We start from the raw sequence: 23985 nt of genomic DNA, 5'->3' as shown, positions 1-23985 counted from the left end.
CTACTCCTTCCCTTCTCTCTCCCCACCTTCTACATTTTCCCCACCTCTCTCTCTCCCCTTCCCCTCCGTCTCCCCTTCCCTCTCTCTCTCACTCCTTCAGCACTCTCTCCCGTTCCTCCCCCTCTCTCTCCCCTTCCCCTCTTTCACTCCTTCCACTCTTGCTCTCCCCTTCTCCTCTCTCTGCCTCCCTGTCTCCCTTCCACTCTCTTTCCTGCTCCTTCCCCTATCTTCCTTACAGCAGGTGGCTCCATAGCTCAGGCGTTAGAGCACTAGTCTAGTAAACCAGGGGTCGTGAGTTTAAATCTCACTGGGGCCTGCTCAAAATTAGACTTCGTATTTAAATTCACCGTCAATTAACAAGGGCTTTAATTATAAATATTAAACAGCTCCGAGACCGACCCTGGAACAACAGGCTCCCCTCACACCCTTCCCCCTCTCATCTCGTCTCTCTTACAATCTCTCTCGCCTTCCAAATCTTTCTCTCCCTTCCCCATCACGACCCATTCTACATCTTTTAACCCCCCTCTCCGTTTCCCACTATCTCGCTTTCCCCGTCTCTCACTCATTCCCCTCTCCCCCCTTTCCCCCTCCCTCACCATACCCTCTTTCTAATTCCCCCTCTCTCCCCTCACTCTCTATTCTTCCCCCTCTCTCTCCCTTCCCCTCATACTCCCCTTCCCCTCTCTCGACCCGGCTCCCTCTCTCTCACCTTCCCTCTCTCACTCTCCCCGCCTGTCACTCATTCACCTCTCCCCGCCTTCCCCCTCCCTCCCCTCATGCTCTCCCCTTCCCCCTCTCTCTCCCCTTCCTCCCTTCTCTCCCACTCCTTTCCTTCTCTCTCCCCACCATTCCATACACTCTCTCTCTCTCTGCATCCCCTGCCTCTCTTTCCCCAGCTCCCTCTCTTCCTCTCTTCCTCGCTGTCTCCCTTCCCCTCTCTCTCTCTCTCTCCGCTTCCCCCCCCTCTCTCCCCTTCCCCTCCCTCTCTTTCCCCTCCCCCCCCTCTCTCACTCCTTCCACTCTCTCTTTTCCCTTCCCCTCTCTTTCCTGCTCCTTCCCCTGTCTTTCCCGCAGCATGTGGCTCCAGAGCTCAGGGGTTAGAGCATTGTTCTAGTAAACCAGGCGGTCATGAGTTCAAATCTCACTGGGGTGTAATTTGGTATTTAATTACCTGCGTCTCATTCCTCCCACTTTTCCCTTTCCTTTCAGGTTCTCCCTCCTCTCTCTCACTACTTCCCCACTCTCTTCCCTACCTCCTCTCACTCTCTTTTCCCTTTCCTTTCAGATTCTTCCCTTCTCCCTCTCTCACTCCTTCCCCTCTCTTTCCCGTCCCCATCTCTCTCCCTTTCCCCTTCCCCTCTCTCTTCCCTCTTTCCTACTCTCTCTCTCCCTGTCTCCCCTCCCCACCTCCCTCCCTCCCCTTCCCCTCCCTGTCACCCCTCCCCCTCTCTCTCACTCCTTCCCCTCTCTTCCCTTCCCCTTCACTTCTCTCCACTCCCCCTGTCTCACTCCCCTTCTGCTCTCTCCTCTTTCTCACTTCTTCCCCCTCTCTTCCCTTAACCTCTCTTTCCCCATCCCTCTCTCTCTCCCCTCTCTCTTTCTCCTCATCTACCCTTCCCTCTCCCTTCACTCCTTAACCACTCTCTTCCGTTTCTCTCCCTCTCTCTCCCCTTCCCTCTCTCTCTCACCCCTTCCACTCTCTCTTTTCCCTTCCCCTCTCTTTCCTGCTCATCCCCTGTCATTTCTACAGCAGCTGGCTCCATATCGCAGGGGTTAAAGCAGTGGTTTGGTAAACCAGCGGTTATAAGATCAAATATCAATGTGGCGTACACAAAGTTAATTCTGTATTTAAATTCGCCATCAGTTAACAAGGATATTAAACAACTCCGAGACTGACCCTGGAACAACAAGCTCCCCTCTGTAGTACTCTCTCTCTCCCGTTCTACATCTTTTTACCCCTCTCTCCCTTTCCCACTATCTCGCTTTCCCGTCTCTCTTTCATTCCCCTCTCCCCACTTTCTCCTTCCCCCTCCCTCCCTCCCCCCTCTCTTGCGCTCCACTTCCCTCTCTACTTTCATTCACTCCACACTCCTTCCCCCTCTCTCCCCTTCCCTCTCTCACTCCATCCACTCTCTCCCTCCACACACTCTCTCCCCTTCCCCCTCTTTCCTCTCCCCCTCTGTCTCTCCCCTTCCCCTCTCTCTTCCTCCCTGTCTCCCCTTTTCCCTCTCTCTATCTCCTTTCCCACTCTCTTCCCTTCTCCCTCTCTCTCACTCCTTCCCCATTCGCTCCCCTTCCCCTCTCTCTTTACTCTTCCCCCTCTCTCACTCCTTCCACTCGCTCTTTTCCATTCCCCTCTCTTTCCTGCTCCTTCCCCTGGTCGTCCCAGAGCAGGTGGCTCCATAACTCAGGGGTTAGAGCACTGGTCTAGTTAAACCAGGGGTCGTGAGTTCGAATCTCACTTGGGTCTACTCAAAATTAGCTCAGTGTTTTAGTTCATCGTCAATTAACAAGGGCTTTAATTATAAATATTAAACAGCTCCGAGACTGACCCTGGAACAAAAGGTTCTCCTTTCCCGTCCTTTTCTCTTCTCCAACTTTCCCAATCACGACACGTTCTGTCTCTTTTCCCTTCCCCTTCCCCCTCCCTCCCACATCTTCCTCTCTCTCAAACATTCCCCTCTCTCTCCTTTGTCCATTTCCTCCTCTCTCTCTCTCTCTCTCCTCCCCTTTCTCTCTCCCCTTCCCCCTCTCTCTCCCTTCCTCCCGCTCACTCTCTCTCCTCTCCCTTTTCCCCTTCACCCTCCACCCTCTCCCCTTCTCTCGGTATCTCTCCCCTTTCCCCCTCTCCCCTCTTCCCTTCTCCTTTTCTCTCCCCTTCCCCCTCTATCTTCCCTTCCCCCTCTCTCTCTCCCCTTCCACTGTCACTCACTCCTTCCGCTCTCCCTTTTCATGTTCTTCCCCCCCTCTCTCCCTCCCCTCCCCTGTCTCCACTCTTCTCGCCCCCTCCCACCTCCCTTTCTCTCCTTCCCTCGCTCTCGCTCTCCCCTTTCCCATCAGACTCTCCCCTCCCCCTATGGCCCATTCCCTCCTCTCTCCCCTTTTCCCTCTCTCCTCTTCCCCCTTCTCTCTCCCCTTCCAATCCTTCTCTTTCTCCTTCTCCTCTCTCACACTCATTCCACTCTCTCTTTTACCTTCCCCTTTCTTTTCTGCGTCTTCCCCTATCTTTCCCAACGCAGGTGACTCCATAGCTCAGGGGTTAGAGCATTGCTCTAGTAAATCAGGGGTCGTGAGTTTAAATCGCACTGGTGCCTAATTTAGTATTTAAGTACATTTCTCCCACTCTTTTCCCTTTTCTTTCAGGTTCTCCCCCTCTCTGCCCTTCCCCTCTCTCTCTCTATCTCTCTCTCTCTCACTCCTTCCCCCTCTCTCCCCTTAACATCACTTTCCCCTTCCTCCCTTTCTCTCCCCTTCCCCTCCTCTCTCTCACTCTCTATTCCCTCCCTCCTCTCTCTCTCTTCTCCCTTTCCTTTCAGATTCTTCTCTTCTCCCTCTCTCTCCCCTTCCCCTCTCTTTCCGCTCCCCATCTCTCTCCCCTTCCCCCCTCTCTTTCCCCCTTCCCTCTTTCCTACTCCTACCCTTCTCTCTCCCCCCTTCTACATTCTCCCCACCTCCCTATCTCCCCTTCCCCCTCTCACACTCCTTTCCCTTTCTTCCCTTCCCATTCACTGCTCTCCCCTCCCCCTGTCTCACTCCCCTTCTGCTCCCTCCTCTTCTTAACTCTTTCTCACTCCTTCCCCCTTTCTTCCCTTAACCTCTCTTTCCCGGTCCCTCTCTCTCTCCCCTGCCCCTCTCTCTTTCTCCTAATCTACCCTTATCTCTCTCTCTCACTCCTTCACCATTCTTTCCCGTTCCTCCACCTCTCTCTCCCCTTCCCCTCTCTCTCACTCCTTCCACCCTCACACTCCCCTTCCCCTCTCTCTGCCTCACTGTCCCCCTTCCCCTCTCTTTCCTGCTCCTTCTCCTGTCTTTCTTACAGTAGGTGGCTCCATAGCTTCGGGGTTAGAGCACTGGTGTTGTAAACCAGGGGTCGTGAGTTCAAATTTCACTTGAGCCTACTCAAAGTTAGTTTAGTATTTAAATATGCCTCTCTTTTCTGCCTCTGCCTTTTCACTTTCGCTCTCACTTTTCCCTTACCTTTCAGACTCTCTCATTCTCCCTCTCTCTCTCTCTCTCTCTCCCCTTCCCCTCTTTTTCCTTCTCCTTACCCTCCCTCCCCACCCTCATAAAAGGTTTATAAAACAACATCACTTTGTTCACAGTACTTGTAGCAGCACTTGCGTGCTGAGAGATTTGCTTAGTATTGTCACTGGTGGCAATAAACGCCTGGGCTATCGCTATGGTTGGGGTCTCTACAGTCAAAAGTTTGCGAAGTACAGTTTCGTGGCCAATGCCAAGTACAAAGAAGTCCTTGAGCATGTGCTCCAAATGTCCTTCAAAATTTGCAATGTCCTGCAAGGCCACTTAGCTCGGTGATATAGCTTGTCACTTCCTGGCCTTCAGACCTCTTGTACGTGTAGAACCGATATCTCGCCATCAGAACACTTTCCTTCGGGTTCCGTTGCTTCTGGACCAGTGTGCACAACTCATCGTACGATTTCTCTGTGGGTTTCGCTGCAGCAAGCAGGTTTTTCATGAGGCCATACGTTGGTGCCCTGCACACAGTGAGGAGAATCGCCCTTCGTTTGGCAGCGTTTGTTTCTCCTTCCATCTCGTTGGCCACGAAGTATTGGTCGAGTCGCTCCACAAAGGTTTCCCAATCATCTCCCTCCGAAAATTTCTCCAGGATGCCCACTGTTCTCTGCATCGTTGTGTTCGTCATCTGTACCTCGTCGCCAGTTGTTGTGTATGAATAAAGAGTCTGACCAGATACTGTGGGCTCAAAGCAAAGTGTGACCTTAGTCTTTTATTACAGGTCTCCAGAGTGCCTCTCCAGCCTGTGAGGCCTCCTCAAGTACAGGTGCTCCCAAGGGACTGTGGGATCCCTTGGGACTCCAGGGGATGAGCCCTCTGGTGGTTACACAAGGTATTTACAGGTTTACATATATAACACCCATCATGACCCGTTCTACATCTTTTTACCCCTCTCTCCCTTTCCCACCATCTTGCTTTCCCCGTCTTTCACTCATTCCCCTCTCTCACTCTCTCCCGTCTCCCTCTCCTCACCCTCTCAACTTCCCCCTTTCCCTCTCTACCCTACCCACTCACTCCATCCTCTCTCCCCTTCTCTCTCTCCCCTCCCCCTTTCTCTCCCCATCCCCCTGTCTTTCTTTCCCCTTCCTCTCTCTCTCTCCTTCCACCTCTCTTTCCCCTTCCCCCTCTCTCTCACACCTTCCACTCTCTCTTTTCCCTTCGCCTCTCTTTCCTTCTCCTTCCCCTGTCTTTCTTAGAAAATGTGGCTCCATATCTTCGGGGTGAGAACAGTGCATTTGTTAATAAGGGGTCGTGAGTTCAAATCTCACTGGCGCCTACTCAAAGTTATATTTTTATTTAAGTTCATTGTCAATTTACAAGGGCATTAATTTTAAATATTAAACAACTCTGATACTGACCCTGGAACAAAAGATTCTCCTGTTCTCTTTTCGCCCCTTTACCCGTCCTTTCCTCCTTTCCCTCTCTCCCTGCTTTCCCCATCACTACACATTCTGCCTCTTTTTACTCTATCCCGCTCTCTCGCTTTCCCCGTTTCTCTTTCTCACTCATTCCCCTCCCTCTCCCCTTCCCCCTTTCTCTCCCCTTCCCCTCTTTCTCCCCTTCCCCCTCTCTCTCCTCTTCCCCCCCTCTCTCTCCCCTTCCCCCCTCTCTCTACGCTTCCCCCTCTCTCTCCTCTTCCCCCTCTCTCTCTCCTTCCCCCTCTCTCTCCGCTTCCCCCACTCTCTCTCCCCTTCCCCCTCTCTCTCGACTTCCACTGTCACTCACTCCTTCCCCTCTCCCTTTTCATTTTCGACCCCACTCTCACCCTCCCCTCCCCTGTCTCCACTCTTCTCGCCCACTCCCTCCTCCCTTTATCTCCTTCTCTCACTCGCGCTCTCCTTTCCCATCAGACTCCCCCCCTCCCTCTCTGACCCATTCCCCCCTCTCTCTCTTTCTCCCTCCCTCCCCACTCTCTCCCATACCCACTCTGTCCCCACTCTCCCCCCTCTCCTCTTCCCCCACTCTCTCTCCCCTTCCCCCTCTCTCCCTTTTCCCGCTCTCTCCCCTTCCCCCTCTCTCTCACTCGTTCCACTCTCTTTTCCCTTCGCCTCTCTTTCCTGCTCCTCCCCTGTCTTTCTCAGAGTAGGTGGCTCCACAGCTCAGGGGTTAGAGACATAGAAACATAGAAATATAGAAAATAGGTGCAGGAGTAGGCCATTCGGCCCTTCTAGCCTGCACCGCCATTCAATGAGTTCATGGCTGAACATGCAACTTCAGTACCCCATTCCTGCTTTCTCGCCATACCCCTTGATCCCGCTAGTAGTAAGGACTACATCTAACTCCTTTTTGAATATATTTAGTGAATAGGCTTCAAAAACATTCTGTGGTAGAGAATTCCACAGATTCACCAGTCTCTGAGTGAAGAAATTTCTCCTCATCTCGGTCCTAAATGGCTTACCCCTTATCCTTAGACTGTGACCCCTGGTTCTGGACTTCCCCAAAATTGGGAACATTCTTCCTGCATCTAACCTGTCCAAACCCGTCAGAATTTTAAACGTTTCTATGAGGTCCCCTCTCATTCTTCTGAACTCCAGTGAATACAAGCCCAGTTGATCCAGTATTTCTTGATATGTCAGTCTCGCCATTCCGGGAATGTCCTTCCTCAAGTTAGGAGATCAAAACTGTACATAATACTCCAGGTGTGGCCTCACCAAGGCCCTGTACAACTGTCGGAACACCTCCCTGCCCCTGTACTCAAATTCCCTCACTATGAAGGCCAACATGCCATTTGCTTTCTTAACCGCCTGCTGTATCTGCATGCCAACGTTCAATGACTGATGTACCATGACACCCAGGTCTCGTTGCACCTCCCCTTTTCCTAATCTGTCACCATTCAGATAATAGTCTGTCTCTCTGTTTTTATCACCAAAGTGGATAACCTTACATTTATCCACATTATACTTCATCTGCCATGCATTTGCCCACTCACCTAACCTATCCAAGTCACTCTGCAGCCTCATAGCATCCTCCTCGCAGCTCACACTGCCACCCAACTTAGTGTCATCCGCAAATTTGGAGATACTACATTTAATCCCCTCGTCTAAATCATGAATTTACAATGTAAACAGCTGGGGCCCCAGCACAGAACCTTGCGGTACCCCACTAGTAACCGCCTGCCATTCTGAAAAGTACCCATTTACTCCTACTCTTTGCTTCCTGTCTGCCAACTCGTTCTCAATCCATGTCAGCACACTACCCCCAATCCCATGTGCTTTAACTTTGCACATTAATCTCTTGTATGCGACCTTGTCGAAAGCCTTCTGAAAGTCCAAATACACCACACCAACTTGTTCTCCCTTGTCCACTCTACTGGAAACATCCTCAAAAAATTCCAGAAGATTTGTCAAGCATGATTTCCATTTCACAAATCCATGCTGACTTGGACCTATCATGTCACCTCTTTCCAAATGCGTTGCTATGACATCCTTAATAATTGATTCCATCATTTTACCCACTACCGATGTCAGGCTGACCGGTCTATAATTCCCTGTTTTCTCTCTCCCTCCTTTTTTAAAAAGTGGGGTTACATTGGCTACCCTCCACACCACAGCACTAGTCTAGTAAACCAGGGATTATGAGTTCAAATCTCACACCAACCTGCACAAAGTTAGCACTGTATTTATATTCACCGTCAATTTACAAGGACTTTAATTATAAATATTAAACAGCTCCGAGGCCGACCCTGGAACAACAGGATCCCCTCGTCTCTGTAACAATCTCTCTCCGCTTCCAAATCTCTCTCTCCCTTCCCCATTCTACATCTTTTTACCCCTCTCTCCCTTTCCCGCTATCTCGATTTCCCCGTCTCTCACTCATTCCCCTCTTCCCCCTTCCCCCTCCCTCGCCTTATCCTCTCTCCTTCCCCCTCACTCCCCTTCCCCTCTCTCTTCCCTTCCCCTCTCTCTCCCCTTCCCCTCTCTTGCTCTCCCCTTCCCTCTCTACTTTCATTCGCTCCCCACTCCTTCCCCTCTCTCTCCTTCCTCGTCTATCTTACTTCTCTCCCCAACCCTGCTGTCCGCTAACCACTCCTTCCCCCTCTCTCCCCTTCCCTCTCTCACTCAATCCTCTCTCTCCCTCCCTTCCACACATTGTCTCCCCTTCCCCTCTCTTTCCTCTCCCCCTCTGTCTCTCCCCTTCCCCTCTCTCTCCCTCCCAGTCTCCCCTTCCCCCTCTCTCTCACTCCTTCCCCTCTCTCTCCCCTTCCCTCTCTCACCCCATCCATTCTCTCCCTCCGTTTCACACACTCTCTCTCCTTCCCCCTCTTTCCTCTCCCCGTCTGTCTCTCCCCTTCGCCTCTCTCTTACTCCCAGTCTCACCTTCCCCCTCTCTCTCACTCCTTCCCCTCTCTCTCCCCTTCCCTCTCTCACTCCATCCACTCTCTCCCTCCGTTCCACACACTCCCTCCCCTTCCCCCGCTCTCTCTCCCCTTCCCCTCCCACTCTCACTCCTTCCCCCTCTCTCTCACTCCTTCCACTCTCGCTTTTCCTTACGCCCTCTCTTTCCTGCTCCTTCCCCTGTTTTCTCATAGAAGGTGGCTCCATAGGTCAGGCGTTAGAGCACTCACTGGTCTCGTTAACCAGGGGTTGTGAGTTCGAATCTTCACAGGGAGCTCCACAAAATTAGCTCAGTATTTAAATTCACCGTCAATTAACAAGGTGTTTAATTTTAAATATTAAACAGCTCCGAGACTGAACCTGAAACAAAAGTCTCTCCTGTTCTCCTTTCCTCATCACTGCACATTCTCTCGCTTTCCCCATTTCTCTTTATCACTCATTCCCCTCTCCCCTTCTCCACTCTCTCCCGTTCCCCTCCATCTCTTTCCCCTTCACCCTCTCTCTCATCCGTTCCCTCTCTCTTCTCTACCCATTTCCCCCTCCCTCTGTCACTCTCCCCTTTCCCCTTCCTCCCGTCTCTCTCCCCTTCCCCATCTCTCAATCCCCTTCCTCCCTTCTCTCTCTCCCCTTTCCTCGCTATCTCTCCCCTTCCCCCTCCCTCTCTCCGCTTCCCCCTCTCTCTCCCCTCGCCTTCTCTCACCCCTTCCCCCTCCCTCTCTCCACTTCCCTTCCCCCTCTCTCTCTCCCCTTCCCCCCTCTCTCTGTCCACTGTTGCTCACACATTCCCCTCTCCCTTTTCATTTTCTCCCCCACTCTCTCTCTCTCCTCCCCTGTCTCCACTTTTTTCGCCCACTCCCTCCTCCCTTTCTCTCCTTCCTTCGCTCTCTCTCTCCCCATTCCCATCAGACTCTCCCCCTCCCCCTCCCCCTCTGGCCCATTCTCCACTCTCTCCCTTTCCCACCATCTTGCTTTCCCCGTCTCTCACTCATTCCTTTCTCTCACTCTCTCCCGTCTCCCTCGCCTCACCCTCTCACCTTCCCCCCTCTCCCTCTCTCCCCTACCCACTCTCTCCACCCTCTCGCCCCTTCTCTCTCTCCCCTCCCCCTTTCTCTCCCCTCCCCCTTTCTCTCCCCATCCCCCTGTCTCTCTTTCCCCTTCCTCTCTCTCTCACTTCCCCCTCTCTCTCCCCTTCCCTCTCGCTCTTTTCCCTTCCTCTCTCTTTCCTACTCCTTTCCCTGTTGTCTTCTGCAAATGTGGCTTAGTCGCTCAGGGGTTAGAGCACTAGACTTATAAACTATTAGTTGTATGTTCAAATCTTACTGGAGCCTTCTCAAAATTCACCGTCAATTAACAAGGGCTTTAATTATAAATATTAAACAGCTCCAAGACTGACCATGCAACAACATCCACTCTCTCTCTCCCCTTCCTCTCTCTTCCTCCATGTCTCCCCTTCCCCCCATCTCTCTCTCCCCTTCCACTGTCGCTCAGTCCTTCCTCTCTCCCTTTTCATTTTCTCCACCACTCTCTCTCTCCCCTCCCCTGTCTCCACTCTTCTCGCCCCCTCCCTCCTCCCTTTCTCTCCTTCCCTCGCTCTCGCTCTCTCCTTTCCCATCAGACTCTCCCCCTCCCCCTCTGGCCCATTCCCCCCTCTCAATCTCCCCTTCCCATCCCTCTCTTTTCCCTTCCTCTCTCTTTCCTGCTCCTTCCCCTGTCTTTCACAAAACAGGTGGCTCCATAGTTCAGGGGTTGGAGTATTGGTCTTGTAAACCAGGGGTCGTGAGTTCAAGTCTCACTGAGGCCTACTCAAAATTAGCTTAGTATTTAAATTTACTGATAAATATAAAACTGCTCTGAGACCGACCCTGAAAGAAAGCTCTACTTTCATCACTTTTCTCTTCCTGCTTTCCCCATCACTACACATTCTGCCTTTTTTTACTCGTTCCGCTCTCTCGCTTTCCCCGTTTCTCTTTATCACTCATTCCCCTCTCTCTCCCCTTCCCCCATTCTCTCCCCTTCCCCACTCATTCCCCTTCCCTCTCTCTCACCCATTCCCTTTCTCTCCTCTATCCAATTCCTCCTCTCTCTCCCCTTCCTCTCTCTCTCTCTCCTTCCCCTCTCTCTCCTTCCCCGTCTCTCCCCTTCCCCTCTCCCTCCTCTTCCCCATCCCTCACTCTCTTCTCCCCTTCCCTCTCTCTCTTCCCTTCCCCCGTCGCTCTCTCTCCTTCCCCCGTCGCTCTCGCACCTTCCCCCTTCTCCCTCTCCCATTCCCTCGCTATTTCTCTCCTTCCCCGCTGTCTCCCCTTCCCCCCATCTCTCTCCCCTCCCCCTTCCCCATTTCTCTCCCCTTCCCTCTCTCCCTCCACTTCCCCCCTCTCTCTCTCCCTTTCCCCCTCTCTCTCCCCTTCCACTGTCGCTCACTCCTTCCTCTCTCCCTTTTCATTTTCTCCCCTTCCCTCTCTCTCTCTCTCGTTCCCCCGTCGCTCTCGCACCTTCCCCTTCTCCCTTTCCCCTTCCCTCGTTATCTCTCTCCTTCCCCGCTGTCTCCCCTTCCCCCATCTCTCTCCCCCCTCTCTCTCCCCTTCCCCTTCCCCATTTCTCGCCCCTTCCCTCTCATCCTCCCCTTCCCTTCTCTCTCTCCCTTTCCCTCTCTCTCTCCTCTTCCACTGTCACTCACTCCTTTCCCTCTCCCTTTTCATTTTCTCCCCCACTCTCTCTCCCTTCCTCTGTCTCCACTCTTCTGGCCCCGTCCCTCCTCCCTTTATCTCCTTCCCTCGCTCTCGCTCTCCCCTTTCCCATCAGACTCTACCCCTCCCCCTCTGGCCCATTCACCCCTCCCAATCTCCCCTTCCCCTCTCTCTTTCTCCCCTTCCCCCTCTCTCTCACTCCTTCCACTCACTCTTTGCCCTTCCCCTCTCTTTCCTGTTCCTTCCCCTGTCTTTCCCAGAACAGGTGGCTCCATAGCTCGGGGGTTAGAGCACTGGTCTAGTAAACCACGGGTCGTGGGTTCAAATCTCGCTGGGGCATACTTAAAATTGGCTCAGTATTTAAATTCGCTGTCAATTAACAAGGGCTTTAATTATAAATATTAAACAGCTCTGAGACCGACCCTGAAACAGAAAACTCTCCTGTTCTCCTTACCCATCCTTTCCCCTTCTCCCTCTCTCCCTGCTTTCCCCATCACTACACATTCTGCCTCTTTTTACTCTTCCTCGCTCTCTCGCTTTCCCCGTTTCTCTTTATCACTCATTCCGCTCTCCCCTTCTGCTCTCTCTCCCCTTCCCCACTCTCTCACGTTCCCCTCCCTTTTTTCCCCTTCCCCCTCTCTCTCACATCTTCCTCTCTCTCATCCGTTCCCTCTCTCTTCTCTGCCCTTTTCCTCCTCCCTCTCTCTCTCCTTCCCCTCCCTCTCTTTCCCCTTCCTCCTGTCTTTCTCCCCTTCCTCCGGTCTCTCTCTCCTTCCCCCTCTCTCTCCTCATCCCCTCTCTCTTTCCCGTTCCCCCTCTCTCTCTCACATCTTCCTCTCTCTCATCCGTTCCCTCTCTCTTCTCTACCCATTTCCTCCTCCCTCTCTCTCTTCTTCCCCTCTCTCTCTTTCACCTTCCCCCTATCTCCCCTTCCCCCTTCTCTTTGCCCTTCCCCGTCTCTCTCCCTTTCCGCCTTCTCAGTCCCCTTTCCCCTTCTCTCTCCCCTTCCCCCCTCTCTCTCCCCTTCCCCATCTCTCAATTCCCTTCCCCCTTCTCCCTCTCTCCTTTCCTCGCTATCTCTTCCCTTCCCCCTCCCTCTCTCCGCTTCCCCCTCTCTCTCCCCTTCGCCTTCTCTCTCCCCTTTCCCCTCTCTGTCCCCTTCCCCCTTCCCCTTCCCCCTCCCTCTCTCTGCTTCCCTCTCTCTCTCCACTTCCCCTCTCTCTCCACTTCCCCTCTCTCTCCCCTTCCCCCTCACTCTCCCCTTCCCCCCTCTCTCCGTCCACTGTTGGTCACTCCTTCACCTCTCCCTTTTCATTTTGTCCCCCACTCTCTCTCTCTCCTTCCCTGTCTCCACTTTTTTCACTCCCTCCTTCCTCCCTTTCTCTCCTTCCCTCGCTCTCGCTCTCCCCATTCCCAGCAGACTCTCTCCGTCCCCCTCTGGCCCATTCCCCACTCTCTCCCTTTCTCCCTCCCCACGCTCTCCCCTCCCCCACTCTCTCCCCTTCCCCACACTCCCCTTCCCGCTCTTAAACACTCGTTATACTCTCTCTCACTCCTACCCCTCTCTCCCTTCCCCCTCTCTCCCATTCACCGCTCTCACTCCTTCGCCGCTCTCTCACTCCTTCACCAATCTCTCCCCCTCCCTCCCTATCTTTCCCCTCCCCGACTCTCTCTCTCCCCTTCCCCTCTTTCTCTCCTTCCCCTCTCTCTCACTCCTTCCACTCTCTCTTTTCCCTTCCCCTCTCTTTCCTGCTCCTTCCCCTGTATTTCCCAGGGTAGGTGACTCCATAGCTCAGGGGTTCGAGCACTGGTCTAGTAAACCAGAGGTTGTAGCTTCAAATATAACTGGGGTCGACTCAAAATTAGCTCAGTATTTAAATGATAAATATTAAACATCTCTGAGCCCGACCCTGGAACAGAAGGCACTCCTGTTCTCTTTCCTCTCTCCCTGCTTTTGCCATCACTACACATTCTGCCTCTTTTTACTCACTCTCGCTTTCCCCGTTTCTCTTTATCACTCATTCCCCTCTCTCTCCCCTTCCCCCTCTCTCTCCCCTTCCCCACTCTCTCCCCTTCCCCTCTCTCTTTCCCATTACCCCCCCCCACCTCTCACATCTTCCACTCTCTCATCCGTTCCCTCTCTCTTTTCTACTCATTTCCTCCTCCCTTCCTTCTCCTTCCCCTCCTCCTCGCTCCCCTTCCCCCTCTCTCCCTCCCATCCCACTCTCCCTCTCTCTCCCCTTCCCCCTCTCTTTCTCCCCTTCCCCCTCTCTCTCCCCTTCCCCCTCTCTCTCCATCCACTGTCACTCACTCCTTCCCCTCTCCCTTTTCATTTTCTTCCACACTCTCTCTCTCCCCTCCCCTGTCTCCACTTTTTACGCCCACTCCCTCCTCCCTTTCTCTCCTTCCCTCGCTCTCGCTCTCCCCATTCCCATCAGACTCTCCCCTTCCCACTCTGGCGCATTCCCCCTCTCTTCCTTTCTCCCTCCCCACTCTCTACCCACTCTCTCCCCCTCTCTCATCTTCCCCACTCTCTCCCCTTCCCAACTCTCTCTCCCCTCTTCCCCACTCTCTCCCTTCCCCTCCTCCCTCTCTCTCTCTCCCCTTCCCCCGCTCTCTCCGTCCATTGTCACTCACTCCTTCCCTTCTCCCTTTTCATTTTCTTCCCTACTCTCTCCCTCCCCTCCCCTGTCTCCACTTTTTACGCCCACTCCCTCCTCCCTTTCTCTCCTTCCCTCACTCTCGCTCTCCCCATTCCCATCAGACTCTCCCCTTCCCCCTCTGGCGCATTCCCCCTCTCTTCCTTTCTCCCTTCCCACTCTCTCCCCCCTCTCTCATCTTCCCCACTCTCTCCCCTTCCCAACTCTATCTCCCCTCTTCCCCACTCTCTCCCTTCCCCCCTCTCCCCTTCCTCCCCCTCCCCTCCCCGCCTCTCTCTCTCCCCTTCCCCTCTCTCTTTATCCCTATCTTCAGAGGTCGTGAGTTCAAATTTCACTGGGGCCTACTCAAAATTAGCTCAGTATTTAAATTCACTATCAGTTAACAAGGGGTTTAATTATAAATATTAAACAGCTCGACATTGGAACTACAGGCTCCCCTCACATCCTTCCCCCTCTCCTCTTCTCGTCTCTCTTACACTCTCTCTCCCCTTCCAAATCTCTCACTCCCGTTTTACATCCTTTTACCCCTCTCTCACTTTCCCGCTATGCCGCTTTCCCCGTCGCTCACTCATTTCCCTCTGCCTCTTCCCCTTCCCTTGCTTCACCCTCTCTCCTTCCCTCTCTCTCTTCCCTTCCCCTCTCTTGCTCTCCCCTTCCCTCTCTACTTTCATTCTCTCCCACTCCTTCCCCGCTCTCTCCCCTTCCCTCTCTACTTTCATTCTCTCCCCAGTCTTTCCCCTTTCTCTCCTTCCTCGTCTATCTTACTTCTCTCCCCAATGCCTCTGTCCGCTAACCACTCCACCCCCTCTCTCCTCTTCCCTCTCTCACTCCATCCACTCTCTCCCTCCCTTCCACACACTCTCTCCTCTTCCCCCTCTTTCCTTTCCCCCTCTGTCTCTCCCCTTCCCCTCTCTCTTCCTCCCTGTCTCACCTTCCCCCTCTCTCTCCCCTTCCACTCTCTCTTTTCCCTTCCCCTCTCTTTCCTGCTCCTTCCCCTGTCTTCCCCAAAGTAGGTGACTCTGTAGCTCAGGGGTTAGAGCACTGGTTTAGTAAACCTGGGGTTGTGTATTCAGCTTTCAGGGGGGCCTCCTCAAACTTTACTCAGTATTTAAATTCACTGTCAATTGACAAGGGCTTTGATTATAAATAATAAACAGCTCCAAGACCGACCCTAGAAGAAAAGGTTTCCCTATTCTTGTCTCTCTCTCCCTGCTTTCCCCATCATACACATTCTGCCTCTTTTTACTCGTTCCCGCTCTCTCACTTTCCTTGTCTCTGTTCATCACTCATTCCCCTCTCTCTCCCCTTCCCCTCTCTCTCCCCTTCTCCATCTCAACCCCTTCTCCCCCCTATCCACTCTCTCCCCACTCTCTCCTCTTCCCCCTCTCTCTCCTCCTTCCCCTCCCTCTCTTTCTTTCTTTCTCCTCCCCCTCTCTCTCACTCCTTCCACTCTCTCTTTTCCCTTCCCCTATCTTCCCCTCTCTTCCCCTCTCTTTCCTGCTCTTTCCTGCTCTTTCCTGCTCTTTCCCCTATTTTTCCAGAGTAGGTGGCTTCATAGCTCAGGGGTTCGAGCACTGGTCTCGTAAAGCAAAAATCGTGAGTTCAAATCTCACTACGGCCTAATTTAGTATTTAAATGCTCATCTCTAGCTACCTCCTGTCTCTCTTTTTTCACTTTTCTTTCAGGTTCTCCCCCTCTCTCTGCCCTCCCCCCCTCGCACTCACCCCTTCCCCTTCCTCTCTCACTCTCCTTTCCCTTTCCTTTCAGATTCTTCCCTTCTCCCTCTCTTTCCCTTCCCCATCTCTCGCCCCTCCCCTCCCTCTCTTTCCCCTTCCCCTTTCTCTTCCCTCTTTCCTACTCCTTCTCGTCTCTCTCCCCACCTTCTACATTCTCCCCACCTCTCTCTCTCCCCTTCCCCTCCCTGTCTCCCCTTCCCTCTCTCTCTCACTCCTTCACCACTCTTTCCCGTTCCTCCCCCTCTCTCTCCCCTTCAGCTCTCTCACTCCTTCCACTCTCGCTCTCCCCTTCCCCTCTCCCTGCCTCCCTGTCCCCCTTCCCCTCTCTTTCCTGCTCCTTCCCCTGGCTTCATTAAAGCAGGAGGCTCCATAGCTCAGTGGTTAGAGCACTGGTTTTGTAAACTAGGGGTCGTGAGTTCAAATCTCCCTTGGGCCTACTCAAAATTAATTTAGTTTTTAAATATGGATCTCTCATTTCTGGCACTCTCTTCCACCTCTGCCTTTTCACTTTCACTCTCACTTTTCCCTTTCCTTTCAGACTCCCCCCTTCTCCCTCACTCTCTCTCTCTCCCCTTCCCCTCTCTCCCCCTCTCCTTGCCCTCCCTCCCCCCCCCCCCACTCACTCTCTACCCATCATAAAAGGCTTATAAAAAAACATCACTTTGTTCACAGTACTTGTAGCAGCACTTATGTGCTGACAGATTTGCTGAGTATTGTCACTGGTGGCAATAAACGCATGGGCTATCGCTATGGCCTTACTCAAGGTTGGGGTCTCTACAGTCAAAAGTTTGCGAAGTACAGTTTCGTGGCCAATGCCAAGTACAAAGAAGTCCTTGAGCATGTGCTCCAAATGTCCTTCAAAATTTGCAATGTCCTGCAAGGCCCCTTAGCTCGGTGACATAGCTTGTCACTTCCTGGCCTTCAGACCTCTTGTACGTGTGGAACCGGTACCTCGCCATCAGAATGCTTTCCTTCGGGTTCCCATGCTCCCGGACCAGTGTGCACAACTCATCGTACGATTTCTCTGTGGATTTCGCTGCAGCAAGCAGGTTTTTCATGAGGCCATACGTTGGTGCCCTGCAAACGGTGAGGAGAATCGCCCTTCGTTTGGCAGCGTTCGTTTCTCCTTCCATCTCGTTCGCCACGAAGTATTGGTCGAGTCGCTCCACGAAGGATTCCCAATCATCTCCCACCGAAAACTTCTCCCGGATGTGCACTGTTCTCTGCATCGTTGGTTTCATCATCAGTATCTCGTCGCCAGTTGTTGTGTATGAATAAAGAGTCTGACCAGATACTGCGGGCTCAAAGCAAAGTGTGACCATAGTCTTTTATTACAGGTCTCCAGAGTGCCTCTACATCCTCCCAAGGGATTGTGGGATCCCTTGGGACTTCAGGGGATGAGCCCTCTGGTGGTTACACAAGGTATTTACAGATTTACATATATAACACCCATCATGACCCGCTCTACATCTTTTTACCCCTCTATCACTTTCCCATTATCTCGCTTTCCCCATCTCTCACTCATTGCCCTCTCTCCTTCCCTCACTCACTCCTTCCCCTCACTCTCTCCATCCCCTCCCTCTCTTTCCCGACGTCCCTCTCTTCCTCGCTGTCTCCCCTCACCCTTCTCTCTCTCTCCCCCTCCCCTCTCTCTCACTCCTCCCCCTCTCTCTTTCCCCTTCCCCCCTCTCTCACTCCTTCTGCTCTCTCCTTTCTCTTCCCCTCTCTTTCCTGCTCCTTCCCGTTTTTCCCAGAGCAGGTGGCTCCATCGCTCAGGGGTTAGACCAGTGGGTCGTGAGTTCAAATCTCACTGAGGCCTAATGTTAGTATTTAAATACCCGTCTCTCATGTCTCCCACTCGTTTCCCTCCCTCCTATCTCTCTCTTTGCCCTTTCCTTTCAGGTTATCCTCCTCTCTCTCCCCTCCCCCTCTCGCTCTAACTCCTTCCCCCTCTCTCCCCTTAACCTCTCTTTTCCTGTCCTCCCTCTCTCCCCTGCCGCTCTCTCTTCCAACCAGTCTCCCCATCCCCTTCCTCTTCCCCCTCTCTCTCACTCCTTCCGCTCTCTCCCCTCCCCCTCTCTCCCACTCCTTCCACTCTCTCTCCCTCCCTTCCACACTCTCTCTCTCCATCCCCTTCCTCTCTTTTCCCACCTCCTTCTCTTCCTCGCTGTCTCCCCTTCCGTCTCTCACTCCTTTCCCTCTCTCTCCCCTTCCCCTCTCTCTCCCCTTTCCCTCTCTCTCTCACTCCGTCCCCTCTCTCTTTTCCCTTGTCCCCTCTCTCTCACTCATTCCCCTCTCTCTCCCCTTCCCCTTCCTCTTGTCCCCTTTCTCTCCCCTTCCGCTCTCTCCCCTGCCCCTCTCTCCCACTCCTTCCACTCTCTCTCCCTCCCTTCCACACTCTCGCTCTCCATCCCCTTCCTCTCTTTCCCCTCCTCCTTCTTTTCCTCGCTGTCTCCCCTTCCGTCTCTCTCACTTCTTCCCCACTCTCTCCCGTTCCCCTCTCTCTACCCTTCATCTCTCTCTCCCCTTCCCCTCTCTCTCACTCCTTCCCCTCTCCCTTTCCACTTGTCACCTCTCTCTCACTCCTTCCCCTCGCTCTCACCTTCCTCTCTCTCTCACCCCTTCCCTTTCTCTCTCCCCACTGCCCCCTCTCTCTCCCCACTTCCCTCTCTCTCCCCCCGTCCACTGTGGCTCACTCCTTCCCCTCTCTCCACTCTTCTCACCCCCTCCCTCTTCCCTTTCTCTCCTTCCCCCCCTCTCTCTCCTCATTCCCATCAGACTCTCCCCTCCACCTCCAGCCCATCCCCCGTCTCTCCCCTTCTGCTTCCCCCCTCTCTCCCCTTCCCACTCTCCCATTCCCCTCTCTCTCACTCCTTCGCCACTCTCTCCCCCTCCCTCCCTCTCTGTCCCCTCCCCGCCTCTCTCTCTCCCCTTACCCTCTCTCTTTCTTCCTGTCTCCAGGGATTGTAGGTTCAAATCTCACTGGGGCCTACTCAAAATTAACTCAGTATTTAAATTCACTGTGAATGAACCAGGGCTTTAATTATAAATATTAAACAGCTCTGAGACTGACCTTGGAACAACAGGCCCCCCTCACACCCTTCCCCCACTCCTCTTCTCGTCTCTCTTACACTCTCTCTCGCCTTCCAAATCTCTCTCTCCCTTCCCCATCACGACCAGTTCTACATCTTTTCACTCCCCTCTCCCTTTCCCACTATCTCGCTTTCCCCGTCTCTCCCTCATTCCCCTCTCCCCCATCCTCCTCCCTCACCACACCCTCTTTCTAATTCCCCCTCTCTTCCCTCACTCTTTATCCTTCCCCCTCTCTCTCCCTTCCCCTCACACTCCCCTTCCCCTCTCTCTACCCGGCTCCTTCTCTCTCCCCTTCCCTCTCTCACTCTCCCCATCTTCCCCTCATTTCCCTCTTCCCGACTTCTCCCTCCCTCCCCTCTCTCTTCCCTTCCCCACTCTCTCCCCTTCCTCTGCCTCTCGCTCCCCTTTCCCCCTCTCTCTCACTCCTTCCACTCTCTCCCTTTCCCCTTTTCCCTCCCTCCTGTCTTTCTCTTTTCCCTTTCCTTTCAGGTTTTCCCCCTCTCTCTCCCCTCCCCCTCTCTCTCACTCCTTCCGCCTCTCTCACCTGAACCTCTCTCTCCCCTTCCCCTCTCTCTTTCCCCCAGTCTCCCCTTCCTAACTTCTCTCCCACTCCATCCCTTCTCTCTCCCACCCTTCCACACAATCTCTCTCTCTCCATCCCCTCCCTCTCTTTCCCCACCTCACTCTCTTCCTCGCTGTCTCCCTTGCCCTCTGTCTCACTCTCTCCCCTTCCCCTCTCTGCCCTCCCCCTCTCTCTCTCACTCCTTCCCCCTCTCTCCTCTTAACCTCTCTCTCCTTTTCCCCTCTCAATTCCTCCCATCTCTCCTTCCTCCCCTCTCTCTCACTCCTTCCCATCTCTCTCCCCACCCAATCTCTCCCCTCCCCCTCCCCTCTCTCCCCACCCTTCCACATTCTCTCTCCCCTCCCTCTCTTTCCCCACCTCCCTCTCTTCCTCGCTGTCTCCCTTCCCCTCCCTCTCTCTCCCCTTCCCCCTCTCTCTCATTCCTTCCACTCTCTCTTTTCACTTCCCCTCTCTTTCCTGCTCCTTCCCCTGTCTTTCCTAAAACAGGTGGCTCCATAGCTCAGGGGTTGTGAGTTCAAATCTCACTGGGGCCTACTCAAACTTAGCTCAATATTTAAATTCACTGTCAATTAACAAGAGCTTTAATTATAAATATTAAACAGCTCCGAGACTGACCCTGGAACAACATGCCTCCCCTCTCCTCTTCTCATCTCTGTTACACTTTCTCTCCATCCAAATCTCTCTCTGCCTTTCCCCATTCTACATATTTTTAGCCCTCTCTCCCTTTCTCGCTTTCCCTGTCTCTCACTCATTCCCCTCTCCCCCCTTCCCACTCCCTCCCCTTCCCCTCTCTTTTCCCCTTCCCCTCTCACTCCGTCCTTCCCGCTCGCACCCTCCCCCTCTCTTTTCCTCTCTCCTCTCTCTCACTCCTTCCCCTCTTGCTCACCTTCCCTTCCCTCTCTCTCCCAGTCCCCTCTTTCTTCCTCCCTGTCTCACCTTCCCTCTCTCACTCCATCCAATCTCTCTCCCCACCCCCTCTCTCTCTCCCCTCCCACTCTCTCCCCCTCCCCACTCTCTCTCCTTCCTCACTCTCTCTCGTTCCCCTCCCAATCTTTCCCCTTCCCCCTCGCTCACACATCTTCCTCTGTCTCACCTGTTCCCTCTCTCTCCTCTACCCATTTTGTTCTCTCTCTCTCTCTCCTTCCCCTCTCTCTCTCCCCTTCCCCCTCTCTCTCTCCTTCCCCTATCTCACCCCGTCCCCCTGTCTCTCTCCCCTGGAGTATTGTGTAAAGTTTGGTATCCTAATCTGAAGAAGGATATTCTTGCCATTGAGGGAGTGCAGCGAAGGTTCACCAGACTGATTCCCGGGATGGCAGGACTGACCTATCAAGAAAGACTGGATCAACTGGGCTTGTATTCACTGGAGTTCAGAAGAATGAGAGGAGATCTCATAGAAATGTTTAAAATTCTGATGGGACTGGACATGTTAGATGCAGGAAGAATGATCCCAATGTTGGGGAACTCCAGAACCAGGGGTCACAGTCTAAGGATAAGGGGTAAGACATTTAGGACCGGGATGAGGAGACACTTCTTCACCCAGAGAGTGGTGAACCTGTGGAATTCTCTACCACAGAAAGTTGTTGAGGCCAGTTCACTGAATATATTCAAATAGGAGTTAGATGTAGTTCTTACTACTAGGGGGATCAAGGGGTATGGAGAGAAAGCAGGAATGGGGTACTGAATGCATGTTCAGCCATGAATTCATTGAATGGCGGTGCAGGCTCGAAGGGCCGAATGGCCTACTCCTGCACCTATTCCTATGTTTCTATGTTTCTATGTTTCCCTCACTCTCTCTCCCCTTCCTCCTGTCTCTCTTCCCTTAGCTCACACTCTCTCCCCTCACCCTGTCTATCTCCCCTTCCCTCGGTATCTCTCTCCTTCCGTCTCTCTCTCCCCTTCCCCTTCCTCTCTCCTTCTATCTCGCTCTCTCCCCTTCCCCCTCTCTCTCTCTCTCTCCCTTTCCACTGTCGCACACGCCTTCCCCTCTAACTTTTAATTTTCTCCCCCATTCTCTCCCTCTCCTCCCCTCGTCTCGCCCCCCTCCCACCTCCCTTTCTCTCCTTCCCTCGCTCTCGCTCTCCCCTTTCCCATCAGGCTCTCCCCCTCCCCCTCTGGCCCATTCCCCCCACTCTCCCCTTCTCCCTCTCGACCCACTCTCTCCCCTTCCCCTCTCTCTCCCTCATTCCCCACTCTTTCCCCTTCCCCCTTTCTCACACATCTTCCTCTATTTACTGTTCCCTCTCTCTCCTCTACCCATTTTCTCCTCTATCTCTCTCTCCTTCCCCCCTCTCTTTCCTTCCCCCCCTCACTCTGCTTCCCCTATCTGTCCCCTGCCCCCTGGTTCCCCTTCACCCTTCACCCTCTCCCTCCCCTTCCCCCTCTTTCCCCTTCCACTGTCGCTCACTCCATCCCCTCTCCCGTTTAATTTTCTCCCCCACACTCTCCCTCCCCTCCCCTGTCTCCACTCTTCTCGCCCCCCTCCCTCCTCCCTTTATCTCCTTCCCTCGCTCTCTCTCTCCCTTTTCCCATCAGACTCCCCCTCCCCCTCTGGCCCATTCCCCCCTCTCTCCCCTTCTCCCTTTCTCCCTTTCTCCATTTCTCTCCCTTCCCCCCCCACCTCTCTCCCCTTCCCCTCCCTCTCTTTTCCCTTCCCCTCTCTTTCCTGCTCCTTCCCCTATCTTTCCCAGAGCAGGTGGCTCCAGAGCTCAGGGTTTCGAGCCCTCGTCTAGTAAACCAGGGGTCGTGGGTTCAAATCTCCCTTGGGCCTAATTTAGTATTTAAATACCTGTCCCTTATTCCTCCCACTTTTCCCTTTCCTTTCAGGTTCTCCCCCTCTCTCTGCCTTCCCCCTCTCTCTCACTTCTTTCCCCTTCCCCTCCTCTCGTTCACCACTTCCTCCCTCATCTCACTCTCCTTTCCCTTTCCTTTCAGATCCTTCCCCTCTCTTTCCCTTCCCCATCTCTCACTCTCTTCCCTTCCCCTTCACTTCTCTCCTCTTTTTCACTCCTTCCACCTCTCTTCCCTGAACCTCTCTTTCCCCATCCCTCTCTCTTTCTCCGAATCTACCCTTCCTTCACTGCTCTCTTCCGTTCCTCTCCCCTTCCCTCTCTCTCTCTCACTCCTTCCATCTCTCTTTTCCCTTCCCCTCTCTTTCCTGCTGCTCCCTTGTCATTTTTAGAGCAGGTGGCTCCATAGCGCAGGGGTTAAAGCAGTGGTTTGGTAAACCAGCGGTTGTAAAATCAAATATCACTGTGGCCTACACAAAGTTAATTCTGTATTGAAATTCGCCATCAGTTAACAAGGATATTAAACAGCTCCGAGGCCAACCCTGGAACAACAGGCTCCCCTGTGTAACAATCTCTCTCTCCCTTCCCCATCACAACCACTTCTACATCTTTTTGCCGCGATCTCGCTTTCCCCGTCTCTCATTCATTCCCCTCTCCCCACTTTCTCCTTCCCTCTCCCTCCCTTCCCCCTCTCTTGCTCTCCACTTCCCTCTCTACTTTCATTCACTCCACACTCCTTCCCCCTCTCTTCCCTTCCCTCTCTCACACCATCCAATCTCTCCCTCCACACACTCTCTCGCCTTCCCCCCTCTTTCCTCTCCCCCCTCTGTCTCTCTCTTCCTCCCTGTCTCCCCTTTTCCCTCTCTCTCACTCCTTCCCCACTCTCTTCCCTTCTCCCTCTCTCTCACTCCTTCCCCATTCGCTCCCCTTCCCCTCTCTCTTTACTCTTCCCCTCTCTCTCTCACTCCTTCCACCCGCTCTTTTCCCTTCCCCTCTCTTTCCTTCTCCTTTCCCTGGCTGGCCTAGTGCAGGTGGCTCCATAGCTCAGGGGTTAGAGCACTGGTCTAGTAAATCTCACTTGAGCCTACTCAAAATTAGCTCAGTATTTAAATTCATCGTCAATTAACAAGGGCTTCAATTATAAATATTAAACATCTCCGAGACTGACCCTGGAACAAAAGGTTCTCCTTTTCCCTTCTCCAACTTTCTCCATCATGACACGTTCTGTCTCTTTTCCCTTCCCCTGCCCTATCCCCCTCCCTCTCACATCTTCCTCTCTCTCAAACATTCCCTCTCTCTCCTTTGTCCATTTCCTCCTCTCTCTCTCTCTCTCTCTCCTCCCCCTTTCTCTCTCCCTTCCCCCTCTCTCTCCTTCGCTCACTCTCTCTCCTCTCCCTTTCCCCCTTCACCCTCCACCCTCTCCCCTTTCCCCCTCTCCCCTCTTCCCTTCCCCCTCTCTCTCCCTTCCCCCCTCTCTCTCTCCTCCCCATCTCACCCCTTCCCCCGTCTCTCTTCCCTTCGCTCACTCTCTCTCCTCTCCCTTTCCCCCCATCACCCTCCACCCTCTCCCCTTCCGTCGGTATCTCTCCCCTTTCCCCCTCTCCCCTCTTCCCTTCCCCCTCTCTCTCCCTTCCCCCTCTCTCTCTCCTCCCCTATCTCACCCCTTCCCCGTCTCTCTTCCCTTCGCTCAATCTCTCTCCTCTCCCCTTCCCCCCTTCACCCTCCACCCTCTCCTCTTCCCTCGGTATCACTCCCCTTTCCCCCTCACCCCTCTTCCCTTCCCCCTCTCTCTCCCCTTCCCCCTCTCTCTCTCCCCTTCCACTGTCACTCACTCCTTCTGCTCTCCCTTTTCATT

The 23985-nt window shown here is 53.5% G+C and overlaps 2 non-coding genes across 2 annotated transcripts; both read left to right on the top strand.

Moving 5' to 3' along the window:
* Window positions 1-243: 243 nt before the first annotated feature.
* On the top strand, window positions 244-316 carry trnat-agu (transfer RNA threonine (anticodon AGU)). Its single transcript has one exon. It is a non-coding gene; the product is annotated as a tRNA-Thr (tRNA).
* Window positions 317-16031: 15715 nt separating this feature from the next.
* Window positions 16032-16104, top strand: trnat-ugu (transfer RNA threonine (anticodon UGU)). Its single transcript has one exon. It is a non-coding gene; the product is annotated as a tRNA-Thr (tRNA).
* Window positions 16105-23985: the final 7881 nt, after the last annotated feature.

Source organism: Pristiophorus japonicus, unplaced genomic scaffold (assembly GCF_044704955.1).
Source record: "Pristiophorus japonicus isolate sPriJap1 unplaced genomic scaffold, sPriJap1.hap1 HAP1_SCAFFOLD_579, whole genome shotgun sequence".
In the NCBI taxonomy this organism is placed as follows: Eukaryota; Metazoa; Chordata; class Chondrichthyes; family Pristiophoridae; genus Pristiophorus; species Pristiophorus japonicus.
This window is presented reverse-complemented; position numbering and strand designations above follow the sequence as displayed.